The sequence below is a fragment of the Euleptes europaea genome, chromosome 14, assembly GCF_029931775.1.
Source record: "Euleptes europaea isolate rEulEur1 chromosome 14, rEulEur1.hap1, whole genome shotgun sequence".
NCBI lineage: Eukaryota > Metazoa > Chordata > Lepidosauria > Squamata > Sphaerodactylidae > Euleptes > Euleptes europaea.
The window spans coordinates 57,427,720-57,440,683 of NC_079325.1; the positions used below are offsets into that span (position 1 = coordinate 57,427,720).

Below are 12,964 nucleotides of genomic sequence, written 5' to 3' on the forward strand. Positions count from 1 at the left end.
CTGTAAGAGATTGCCACTGCGCCTGTACCAGTCCCCTCAAGCGGCAAACCTCTCGGGTCGTCCGGAAAAGTTCAGCGATTAAGTCTTGTAACAGAGTAGGGTCCTCTGAGAAGGGCTCCAGGGTAGTAGATCACCTGGAGAGCTGCACAGCTCCCATCCAAGTGGCAGGCGAACCCCCCTGGGCTCCAGCCTGGCTAGGAGAACGGTGAAGATGAGTGATAGCTGTCATAATGTCAGCCCTTGGCCCACAGAACCAGAAATCACCACAAAGTCATATAGAGTCCAAACAGATGGCTTTTACTGATCAAATAGGCATACAGTGCAAACGAATAAAATGACAGCTATGAGAGGCTCACTAGCTGGGAGATATTATAAGGCAGGAAAGGCGGGAGATTACACGCATGAATACAGTTTCCCAGGAGCTGAGTTCCCAGGCCTAGGTATGCGACCTTGGGGGGCAGACAATACAGCACAGAGACAGAGGCAATAACGAAACCGAGATAGCAGCCTGACAAACCCTGATAGCTGTCATAATGTCAGGCTGCTATCTCGGTTTCGTTATTGCCTCTGTCTCTGTGCTGTATTGTCTGCCCCCCAAGGTCGCATACCTAGGCCTGGGAACTCAGCTCCTGGGAAACTGTATTCATGCGTGTAATCTCCCGCCTTTCCTGCCTTATAATATCTCCCAGCTAGTGAGCCTCTCATAGCTGTCATTTTATTCGTTTGCACTGTATGCCTATTTGATCAGTAAAAGCCATCTGTTTGGACTCTATATGACTTTGTGGTGATTTCTGGTTCTGTGGGCCAAGGGCTGACATTATGACAGCTATCAGGGTTTGTTGTAATTGCCTGCTCTCTTGAAGCATAAGTTCCATTACTTCCTGGAGTTGATCAACACGGTCGGAGAGCTCCCGATTCTGGGCTCGTAAAAGATGAACCTCCTCACTTGGGCCACCAGTAAGATGAGGCTTACTGGTTCGGAAGCTCGTGGCCCATTGAGAGCTATCCCCATATAAATCCTCGTCTTCAGACTCATCTGAGTCTCGACGTCGGTCAGCCAAACGGCGTGCGCGTTGGGTCGCACGCGACGGGACAAACGCCGGGGAAAAAGTTAGACCTGATAGTCCCAGTACATAGTCCTTGGGGCGCGTGTCCACGTCCGCTCCAGGAACGTGAAGCCCGATTTCAGAGGGGTGCCTGTCTTACATGCGGAGAAATGGGCCACTTTGCAGCCGTTTGCCCACGCCGCCAGGAATTATTTCGTCCCAGCACGACAACCCGCGCCCGAGGTCGTCCACCACGCAGAGGCACCGCGGCCACCCGCAGCGCAGCTCCGGGAAGGCCCACACCCTCTGCACTCCATGCCGGGGACCCAGCCTCCCTGCCTGCTTCCAACGACCCCGCCGGGTCTCGGATTACAAGTGCCCCATTGGGGGACAGCTTTCCCTCTTCGGATGAGGAAAACCCTTGGATTTCTCCAGCCTTAAACCTGGAATCTCCCCTCGACTTGTCAAAAAACGGCTCCGGTCTGTGGTGAATGGAGCATCTCCACAGACCTCTCAGGATCTTCCTATCAAACCGAATGCTCCTACCAAAATCAAAGAAGTGGACTCCACCGTCTACGTGGATGCCGTTTTACAACAACTTAACGGAGGTCCACAAATCCCCGTCAAAGCACTAATTGACTCCGGTTGCTGTCGCACTCTCATAAGCGAAGCCACGTTTGCTGCACTCAGAGCCGACTCAGAGGCTTTACCCGCCCCCGTCCAATTTGCTCAAATGGACGGGAGTCAATTCAAGGGGGGTCCAGTTGATCACCGCACCATAGGGGTGGCAATGGGAATTGGTTCCCACTGGGAACAAATAGACTTCACTATAGCCCCTATCCGATTTGAAGTGGTCTTGGGAATTAACTGGATTAAAGGACATAGTCCCAGTATTGATTGGGAAACAAACACTATCTCTTTCGCTAGTCCCACCTGCGACCAGCATCGGCAAAACTTTGCTCTGCCATTTCCGCCCGTTCCAGCATTAACCTCTACTGCCCCAGTACCACCGGCTCTACCCGCTGTATACCGGGACTTTGAAGATGTATTCGACCTTAGGGAATGTGATGCCTTACCCCCCCACCGGGCCTCAGACTGTGCGATTGAAGTAGTAAAGGACTGCACATTAACCAAAAGTAAGATTTACCCTATGAGCGCTTCCGAGCGCACTGTCCTCCGGGACTTTTTGGACAAAAACCTCGCCAGAGGGTTCATTCGCCCTTCGAATGCCCCAAACTCGGCCCCCGCGTTTTTCGTCCGGAAAAAAGAGGGCGACCTTCGCCTGTGCATTGACTTCAGAAAGCTCAATGCGGTTACCCAGACCAACGCCTATCCTATCCCATTAATATCGGATATTTTGGGACAATTACAGGAAGGCCGTGTGTTCTCTAAATTAGACTTGGTGGAAGCCTACTACCGAGTCCGTATCCGCGAAGGAGATGAACACCTCACTGCCTTCTCTAGCTGTTTCGGAATGTATGAATTCCTTGTAATGCCATTCGGATTAAAAGGGGCCCCGGGGGTCTTCATGCAACTCATCAATGAAATCCTACATGACCTTCTATATCGTGGGGTGGTGGTCTACTTAGATGACATTCTCATTTATTCGAAAACTGTGGACGAGCATGTGACTCTGGTCAGGGAAGTTCTACAACGCCTGCGTAACCATCAACTGTTCGCTAAACTAGCTAAGTGTGAATTTCACCAAAGCAAACTCACGTTTTTGGGATACATCATCTCCCACCAAGGTCTTCGCATGGACCCCGCCAAAGTCCAAGCCGTCCTCGATTGGACTCCCCCCACCAACCGTAAGCAAGTACAGCAATTTCTGGGATTTGCAAACTTCTATCGGGGATTCATCCCTAACTTCGCCCAAGTGGCTCTACCCATTACGGACCTGCTGAAAACTAAGGGAAAAGTAAGCTCGGCTGCCTTGCCCTCCGCAAAAATCCTATGGACTGAGCAATGCCAAGCCGCCTTTCTGGCCCTCAAACGCCTCTTCACTTCGGAGCCGGTGCTACGGCACCCAGACCCAAATCAAATGTTCATTGTGCAAGTCGATGCTTCCGATGTAGCCATGGGAGGGGCTCTCCTCCAGCAAGGACCGGACGGTCTTCTTCACCCTTGCGCTTACTTTTCAAAAAAATTTGCGCACGCTCAATTAAACTGGCCCATCTGGGAGAAAGAGGCCTCTGCAGTTCATCATGCACTGACTTTATGGCGGCAATTCTTGGAAGGGTCTAAAGTACCCTTTGAAGTTTGGACCGATCACAAAAATCTAGCTGCCCTCACGGGGTCCCATAAGCTATCGGCGAAACAACAACGGTGGGCGGAGTTCTTTGCTCAGTTCCGTTTCACCCTGAAGCACGTCCCTGGGAAGCAGAACGTTCTCGCGGATGCCCTCTCCCGTTTACCACAATATCCGGTAAAACTCGAAAGACCCACCAACTCTCTGTTCACCCCTATGCAACGTGGGGCCCTACCTATGCTGGCTGTGCAAACCCGATCCCAGCATCAGCACACCTTCCCTAACTCGCAAGCTCCGCCAGCCCAACCGGCTGCCCAGCCGCCACCGCAACAGACCGGAGTTCCCGCCCCTCCTACCCCTCCGACCGCTCAGCCGCCTGCAGTCTGCGCGCCGCCGCACGTAAGCACTAGCCCTATAACTGTTTCTCAGATCTCCATGACCGACGGGCGGGCTCCCTCCAAAATCCCCATCTCCGAATCCTTTTTAACTGTCCTTCGGGACCAGTGCCTTTTAGAACGTTCCGCTCATACCCTACCTCCTGGTGTTTTGGAACAAGGGGGGTCCTGGTACAAAGACTCAAAATTGTATGTACCCAAAGCTCTCCGGAAGGACGTTTTACATTTAGCTCATGGAGCCAAAACAGCTGGGCACTTTGGGTTTCTGAAGACCCTTCACTTATTGCGCAGACAGTTCTGGTGGGAGGGAATGCGTTCCGACATTGACTCCTTCATCCGCAGCTGTCCCGTTTGTGCCGCTGCGAAACGATCGCAGGGCAAACCCCCGGGACTGCTACAACCTCTTGAAACGCCCAGCAGACCTTGGGAAGTGATTGCTATGGACTTCATGACTGATCTCCCTCTCAGTGGGGGTAAAACTGTGTTGTGGGTTGTTACTGATTTGTTTTCTAAGCAAATACATTTGATTCCATGCGCAGGGATCCCCTCTGCTCAGAAACTGGCCCGCCTCTTCGTGACGCATATCTTTCGTTTACATTCGTTTCCGCGTAAAATAATTTGTGACCGTGGAAGTGGTTTCGTTTCTAAGTTTTGGAAAGCTTTCCTCAAGTTGGTGGGGGTGGAACAGGGATTGTCTAGTGCATACCATCCTCAAACTGATGGTCAAACTGAACGTGTCAATGCTGTACTTGAATGTTATTTGCGTTGTTATGTTAACTACCACCAGGATAACTGGGTGGAACTGTTACCTTTAGCAGAATATGCCTACAATAATGCCATGCATCAATCCACAGGTTTTAGCCCGTTTTTTGCTGTGTATGGACAAGATTTCAGTCCCATCGCTCCTACAGATGATGTAGAGGGGGAGGGGAACCCCGACATTGCCTCCTGGGCACACGCCCTCCGTACCACTTGGCCCTGGCTCGTTAGCAACCTCGACCGGGCCAAACGTAAATACAAAGCGCAAGCTGACAAACATCGCTCCCCCGGGGGTGATCTGCAAGTGGGTGCTTTGGTTTACCTTTCCACCAAAAATCTCCGTTCCACCCAACCGTGCCATAAGCTCAGCGCCAAATTCATTGGCCCTTTCCCCATTACTCGGGTCATAAACCCTGTCACAGTGGAACTGGCTCTCCCCAAATCCTTGAGGCGTGTGCATCCTGTTTTCCACATAAGCCTCCTCAAACCCCATGTTGCCTCTCCACGGTGGCATCCAGACCCACCGCCTGCGCAACCCATCATGGTGGGGGGGGAAGAACACTTCGAAGTCTCCAAGATCCTTGACTCCCGTATTCACCATGGCAATCTGCAATATCTAGTTCGTTGGAAACATTTCCCCCCTGCCTATGACGAATGGGTGCGCGCACGGGATGTCTCCGCCCCCGACCTCGTCGACGCCTTTCACATTGCTTACCCGGACAGGCCAGCCCCCTTGCGAACTGGGAGGGGGCCTTGAGGGGAGCAGAATGTCAGGCTGCTATCTCGGTTTCGTTATTGCCTCTGTCTCTGTGCTGTATTGTCTGCCCCCCAAGGTCGCATACCTAGGCCTGGGAACTCAGCTCCTGGGAAACTGTATTCATGCGTGTAATCTCCCGCCTTTCCTGCCTTATAATATCTCCCAGCTAGTGAGCCTCTCATAGCTGTCATTTTATTCGTTTGCACTGTATGCCTATTTGATCAGTAAAAGCCATCTGTTTGGACTCTATATGACTTTGTGGTGATTTCTGGTTCTGTGGGCCAAGGGCTGACAGTAAACACCATCTCCACAATAAGGTCTCCCAGTGACATTGATTGGCACTAGATTTGGGGCCCACAAAAGAGAGTACACAAATACATAATTAACTTTTGACATTCACACCCACAAGGGGTTTTGATGGCTGCTAGCTGAGTCGGCTTTAAAGAAAGATTAGGTGAATCTGTTGAGCAGAAGTCTGTGGGTGTCAGGATCCTGACTGTCTCTTCAGGGTCCTCACTGCCTCGTGCCTGGTTCTGTCAAGTAACAGGTCGTGTGGATTCGTTTCTCCGTGAGCTGTCGAACTGTCAGACAGGCTCTTGACATGAGTTAGGCCCATTGCTGTTCTCACATCTCATTTAGGTTTCGTTTCTTTGAACTGTTCAAGCAGCCCCCTCTCCCATCCTCCCTCCCTGCTCCGACCTTGAGCCCCTAGCAGGCCTCTCAGTATTGTGGCTGGCTCACTCCCCTGCTTTCTACCAAGTGCTGTTATCTTATGGTTCCCAAGCCGCTTAGCTGTGCACCTGGGATGGTGTCATGCTTAAAGTTATGCTTTGTAGTTTCGGCCGCCATTAGCAGCTTTGACTCCGTGGATTGCTTATGCTGTATACCTTCAAGTTCCTCAATAAAGATTTACCTGCTTCAACTCTACCTGTTCGAGCAAGTGACTTTTTGGGATTGCTGAGGGCAGCTCAATAACTTCACAGTGGGCCTCTCTTAGGCGTGTTCATAGGATAGCACAGGAGAGGCCTATGGCCACCATGCCCAACTGTAATCTGGAAGCGGGACTTGAGGGACCTTCCTCTAACCCAACAGGGATGTTCTTGGTCCACTGCTGGAGTCTGAGGGGCCCAGAGGTGGGGTCTCTTCAGTGTGGTGGGCAAAGGCCAAATTGTTTTGATGGCTCCTTTTCTGCACCACTTCTGACTTTCTAAGATGTATCTAGTATTCCAGCTGCTGGTGTACCGGAGATCTGTATACAGGTAGCAGCCCTGAGAACGGCATGAGTCCATAGTGGAGTGCCTCAGGGTAGCTGTCATCCCATTTGCTGACTCATCAAGTTGAACCCCAGATGTAAATAAATAAAGCCATAAGAAATTTTTCTTCCCTAGGTTGGGAAGCACTGAGGATGAGTTTATCTACCAGGGCTCAATCTTGAAAAAACATAGAACACTGCTGCTGCTGCTGCTGCTACTACTACTACTAATAGTAATAGTAATAGTAAAAGGGGGAGTGTCCTGGAGCATGTGCTGTGAGAGTATTTCCCTCTCACTCAGTAAATATGCTGATGGTGCCTTCGAGGGATCTGTGAGGGTGTCGTTATTCATTCCAGCCTCCTCCACTCTGTCCGCTGGGCTGCAGTTTGCTTAACAAAGCTTTAAGTCTGCATCATCATCTTTTCAAAGGTTTGTGCTCAGGGCCGTGTCCGCACTTACCATTTGCAGCTCCGATTTCTGCGGGGTTTCCTTGCATGTTCCCACTTCATCTCACCCGAAGGATTCCCAGGACGTCTCCAGTGCGCAGTTTCTCTGCGGTAAGAGGATCCGCTGATAAGGCGAGTTAAAAAAATAAAACGTCCTCCACACTCGGTGCCTTAAAGTGGGAACATGCAATGCGTCCTCAATCCTGCTGCCAGCCAACCCCCGCACTCCCCCCGCCTCCCTTACTAAAGCTGAACCAATCGCTGTCCTTGCTTGGAGCGCCGACTGAGCATGCCTGGAAGCTTGCCCGTCTGGGGATTTTCAAGTGCAGCGGGGAAAGGAGGCGCGGTGGGAACAGGAATTTAAGGGCGGTCTGGATTCTTATGTAGTGGATGCGTGTGATTTGCGAGGTAAGTTGCTAGTGTGTCAATGGGCCCTGTGTGTGTGTGATTTCCCCTCATCTTGGTTTTTTGGTTAATTTTATTTTTCCAGAAGATTTTTACAAGTAGAGTGGAAGGCACAAAAATATTGGCTTGTGCCACCTCATTCATTTTTAATGTTCCTGTGCAGCGAAACCTTTTGGAAAAACATCAGAAGAACTTTTGCGTTCAAAAATGCTCTCTCCAGCACACTAAATGAACTGAGCTCTCTGAAGGGAGTTCCTACAAAGCAGCTTAATTATATCCCAATATTAGCAAAAGAGGATCTTACCAAATAGTAACAGGATGAGGTTGCTGGGTCTATGGCTATTGCCTATGGTAGCAAAGTAGAAGTTCCATGTTCAGAGGCACTCTACCTCGTAGTACTAGATACTGGAGACACATAGCATGGGAGGGTCCCTGTGGGATTCCAGAACCGTTAGGTTGGCCACTGTTGAAAACAGGCATCTAGTTTAGATTGACAGGCTGGTTTTTGTTTAAAATCACCAGACTGATTAAAAAAAAAAAAAATCAGCCAAAAGTTCCCAAGTAGGCACTGAGTTAAAATCCACAAAATCAAAGTTAATAGTTTGTAAAACACTAAAAGCCAATGGAAAAAATCCCATGTTGTAGCATAATCTGCAAAAATGATAACACCAGCACACAGCATCCAAAACCAGCATACAGTATTTAAAAAGAATTAGAACCACCCATTGATTAATAACACACACCCAAGACTAAGTGAACAGAAAAGTCCAAGCCGAAAGCTATGGAGGTCCAAGTGCCAGGCGGACAGCTGAGCAAAGGGAATTCTGTGGTTGGGGAACCTCAACCAAAAAGGCCCTAACTTGGGTTGCTGCTCACCTCACTTCTGAAGATGAAGGCACCTAACTTGAGGCTGAGTATAAGATTATAGGTTAAAAGAGGAAGAAGACGACCTCGATGCCAAGCTGTTTAGGGTTTTTGAGGTCAGAACCAGAACTCTGAATTGTGCCCGGAGTGCATGGATGATCTGGGAAGCCCTTTTAAAACTTCAGCAGTCTTGCTTTTGTACTCTGAAGCTTTAGAACTGTTTTCAGAGGCGATGTAGTAACCCAGTGTTGACATGATCGCAGCACAGGTAGCCCTGGCTAGGTCCTGCCTCTCAGAAGAAGGCCTCAGGTGGGACCTCCACCGCAGCTGGGGCCTCCATTTGCAGGTATGCTCCCAAGAGCATCTCCCCAAGCTGCGGACTTGCTCCTTCTGGGGAAGCACAGCCCCGTCTGGAACCAGCTGGCTCACTCATCCTTGCTGGGCAAAATTGTCAACCAGGAGCACCTCCATCTTGTCTGGAATGAGCTTCAGGTAGACTGTTTCTTTGATCCTGCATCCTACTTCTGTGAGTCTAAGTGAGAAAGGTGGATGAGAACTGAAGTGAATTTTTTTTAAAAAAATCCAGTACAAATGAGAATTCTGCAAAGGGGTGGTAATCAAGTGAATGGATTTCACTGCCGTGCCTGACTAAGAAACCCAGCAACACCCTGAGGAAGGTTGTTATCAAAAACTATTGGGCAGTTTACACAGAACAGTCTACTATTCCGCTTGAAGCTTCGTGCCGTCTTTTGCCATGTGGGGCCTCTCTCCTTGGCCAGAGCTTCTGACCTGACGGGAATTTTATCCTCCTTGCCAGGATGAAAAGCTGGGGGTGGAGGGGAAAATGTCCACGAGGAACCTTTTAATTCTTGCTCCCTTTTCTTTTCTTTAAAGAAAAGATGCTGTTCTGCAGGAGAAACTACTCTGCATGTGCTCAGAAGTCCTGTATGTTTTTTAAAAGGAGCCGTATGTCAGAATGATAAACTCCCTGCAAATATTAAGAAGAATGTTGCCCTTTGTTTTTAATTTAAAAACTTTTCAGAGAAGAGCTACTTTCATCAATTCTCCAGCAACCTAACGACTCCAGATAATTTACTATGCTATCCAAAGTTTTACTAGCCTACCTGTCCACATATGTTTGCAATGCAGCTGCCTTATATGGCGACCAATCAAGTCGCCATATAAGAGCATAGCTCTTCATCATTCTGCCCCCTCAAGTTTTTTTTTTTGGGGTGGGGGGACAGTATCACAGCACATCTCAAAGTGGACTGTAATTGTTTGTGACAGGCAACAGAACTGGCACGCCTCCCCTGGAAAACACACTCGGTGAACATCGATTCTGGCTGCCAAATGACCAGCAAAGTTTTCCTTTTGCTTAAATGCTCTTTTGCAAGGGAAGGGCATTCTGTATGTTCAACCATTTCCAAATAGTGCTTTTAGGAAGGGCTTTGTGTGGCGCCTGCCAAAAGAACTTCCCGGCTTTTGGTGCTTCTGAAGACGCAGGCCTTGATGTGGCACACAGGCTTTTCTGTCTGTATCAGTGGGGCTTTTTCGCTTAGAATGAGGGATGTGACAAATCGTCTAGGCTGTGGTACAAGCAGGTGGAGAGTGTTACCTTTCTCCCTCGCTCTAGTTGTGCTGGAACTTGGGACCACCCAATGAAATGGATTGACTGCACATTCCAGAGAGGGCAAAGAAAGGGCTTCTTCACACAATGCATAATACATCTGTCAGACGAGTTGCCACACAAGATATGGTAATGGCCATTTACCTGGTGGTGGTGGAAAGTTCTGTCAAGTCACAGCCAACTTAACGGTGACCCTTTAGTGTTTTCAAGGCAAGAGACAAACAGAGGTGGTTTGCCATTGCCTTCCTCTGAGTAGTGACCCTGGACTTCCTTGGCAGTCTCCTATCCAAAGACTAGCCAGGGCCATCCCTACTTAGCTTTCTAAATCTGACAAGATCAAGCTTGCCTGGGCCATCCAGAGTGGGGTAGCCACTAATTTAGATGGCTTTATTAGGGGATGAAACAAGTTCATGGTGGATGACAGGCCTATCATCACCTGTGAGCAAAATAGACCCTCCATACGTCTTGGTAGAAGATGTTGGGAGGAGGTACTGGCAGTGGGGTGCTGATGCTTTCATGCCTCACTTGTTGGCATCGGGTTGCCCCCTCAGTGGGCTTTTGGTGAGAACTGTGAAGCACCATGTACACCAGTGGACTGTATGAGTAGTAGTACCACCAGTGGACATGTGCAGAGTGACTATTCCTCACCCTTTGGAAGCCACAGCTGGCCTGCCTATTCCCTGGCCAGAGCCTCCAGCACCCCTTGTTTTGGGGCTGGATGAGGCCACTGGAGAGTTCGGCCTGTCTGGTGTCACTGGTCAAGGGTTCTGTTTTCAGAGGGGAGACCTGAGCTCACTCCACTTTCCTGGCTGCAAACACCAACAAATAGCAGGGCACCCAGGCATGCCCTCGGCCTGCTTTCCTTGTCACCCACCCTGCTCCTTTTGGCTGGAGGCCAAGTCCAGCCGGCCTTTAACTCCACCCGTTTCCTCTTGGAAGGTGTCCTGCCGCTTGTGCCTCAGGTATGCCAGAGAGTGGCAGGTGGGGCTACAGCAGCACTCTTTGCCCGCTGGCTTCCTGGCAGAGTACTTTACAGGGAATGTGATGGGGTGGGCAGTTCGCAGCTTCCCCAAGGAGTCCAGTGAGCCCCTCCCCTTTCCTTGTGTCTAATGGCTCCAAAGGAAATCATAGCATTTTCTTTAGTCTTGTCTTTATGTTGCAAAGTGGGCTGTTGTTTCATGATGCTTCCCTTGCCACCTCCTTGACTAGGGTTGCCAACCTCCAGGTACTAACTGGCAATCTCCTGCTATTACCTGATCTCCAGCCAATAGAGATCAAGTCACCTGGAGAAAATGGCTGCTTTGGCAATTGGTCTCTATGGTAATGAAGTCCCTCCCCAAACCCTGCCCCCCTCAGGCTGCACCCCCAAAACTTCCCACCGGTGGCAAAGAGGGACCTGGCAATTCTATCCTTGGCCCAAGTGGCAGGCCTGATGCTACTCAGGGGCTGGTTTATCTTATGTCACACTGGGTAAGGCTTGCACAGTTGGTTTCTTGATCAGGGGAGGACTCCAAATGCCATCTCCTGAGCTCTGGAGAGCCTGTGAAGCCCATAATACAGTTTTCATTTGAGAAATGGATGTGTTTACAGACTTCTTGAATGCATTAAAGTAGCAAGAGACTGATTGGGGGGGGGCACCCGTAGACACTTGCAAAACATCTGGCCCTCCCATAATCCTCAGAGATTTGCATGTTTGATGCAAGACATGCTAGAGGCACGGACTGTTCAAGAGCTCCTGGAGGGCAGGAAAAGCTTCTCTGGGGCTCCCCGACTGTCAAGAACGATTCGAGCGGCCGGTGTTGTTTCTCTCCTCGGGGGCAAGGAGCCACACCTGCTAGTTTTGCCAGATGCAAATTTATTTCTCCTAGGCAAAGTGTAGAATCTAACCTTGCTCGGGAGATAGGTAACATCTTAGCCAACTGGGATAAGGCATCAGCAACCAGCTGTTGAATAATTAAAAAAAAGCTGTCAAATTGTTCAGGCTAAGAGTGACTGACACATCTTGAAAGCGATTCCAATCCGTTCCAGGGTAGCCCTCTTCTTGGAGGAATGCCCTTCGGCATTTGAGTCAGGCAAGCAGATTGCCCATCCCAGGGGTCCCCAACATGGTGCCCATGGGCACCATGGCACCCACCAACCCCTTTTCTGGTGCCTGCCGAGTGTTTTTAGAAAGTGGGCGGGGTAGGGCTTTTGCCCAGCAAGACTTCTGACTGACTATTGGAGATCTGATTGGCTTCGCAGATTTTTAAGTAAGTAAAAATGGGAAAGAGGAATGCGCCACTTAAAAATACAAAAGTAATCCTTTCACCTGAAGCATGGGCGGGTGGTGGTGGTGAAGGGGCAGGTTCAGCAGCTGACCTGGAGCTCTGCTTGGCAGGAGATGCAGCTTTCTTGCAAACAGTGAGGGTGGGAGGAAGCTGGGCTGGCATCGTGGGGGAAGAGCAGGCCTCAGCTTCTCACGTTGGAAAAGAAGTCTCTTCGATCTCTGCCCTCGCAAGCGGGGGGTGGGGCTGCGTGCTCTGGGGCCAGGGGCCACACTGCTGCTTCCCACAATCTTTAAAATAGTTCAACAGGTACAAACATCCGGGTTTTAATTTGTGTCAGCTGGTTGTCCAGTGCTAACTGTTGTTGCATGTCGAAACCACGGTTGTTTTGACTTTAATGGTTTTCTTGGGCTCCTTGTCTTATTGGCACAGTGTGTTCACTGAAGGGTGGATCCATTCTGCCAGTGGCAACACTTTCTTCTAGCACACGGAGACTTCCACTGCAGCAGCAGAGGCCTCCTTGCACCGGAGGAAAGCATTGCTGTCAGTGGATCTTCTGTGCAGGATCCAACCCAATATCGTTAAAGTAGTTAGTGCTTTACAGGGTAACATAAGGGGGCGGGGAAGAGAGAGCAAATCCCTGCTCAAGGTGCCTGCAGTCTATAGCTTGACAGTGGAGGAGAGCAGAGAATAGAAAGGCAGGAGGGGAGAAAGAGGGGCTGGGGAATTTAGGCTTTGTTGCCACTGGGGAGGATGATGGAGGGGCTAAAGGAAGCAGGTGAGTTTTGAAGAGACTTTGGGGTCGGGGAAAAAGGAGAGCTCACTTTTGCATCCAACTAGCGCTGCTCCCAGTTAACCCTCCCCACCTCTCCAAATAAGGGTTTTTGTGTTACTCATTCC

General features: G+C 50.0%; 1 protein-coding gene across 1 annotated transcript in view; it reads left to right on the forward strand.

Moving 5' to 3' along the window:
* Window positions 1-12,964, forward strand: part of VAV2 (vav guanine nucleotide exchange factor 2) — a 293,174-nt gene that overhangs the window by 187,888 nt on the left and 92,322 nt on the right. The gene's annotated exons all lie outside the window — the stretch shown is intronic.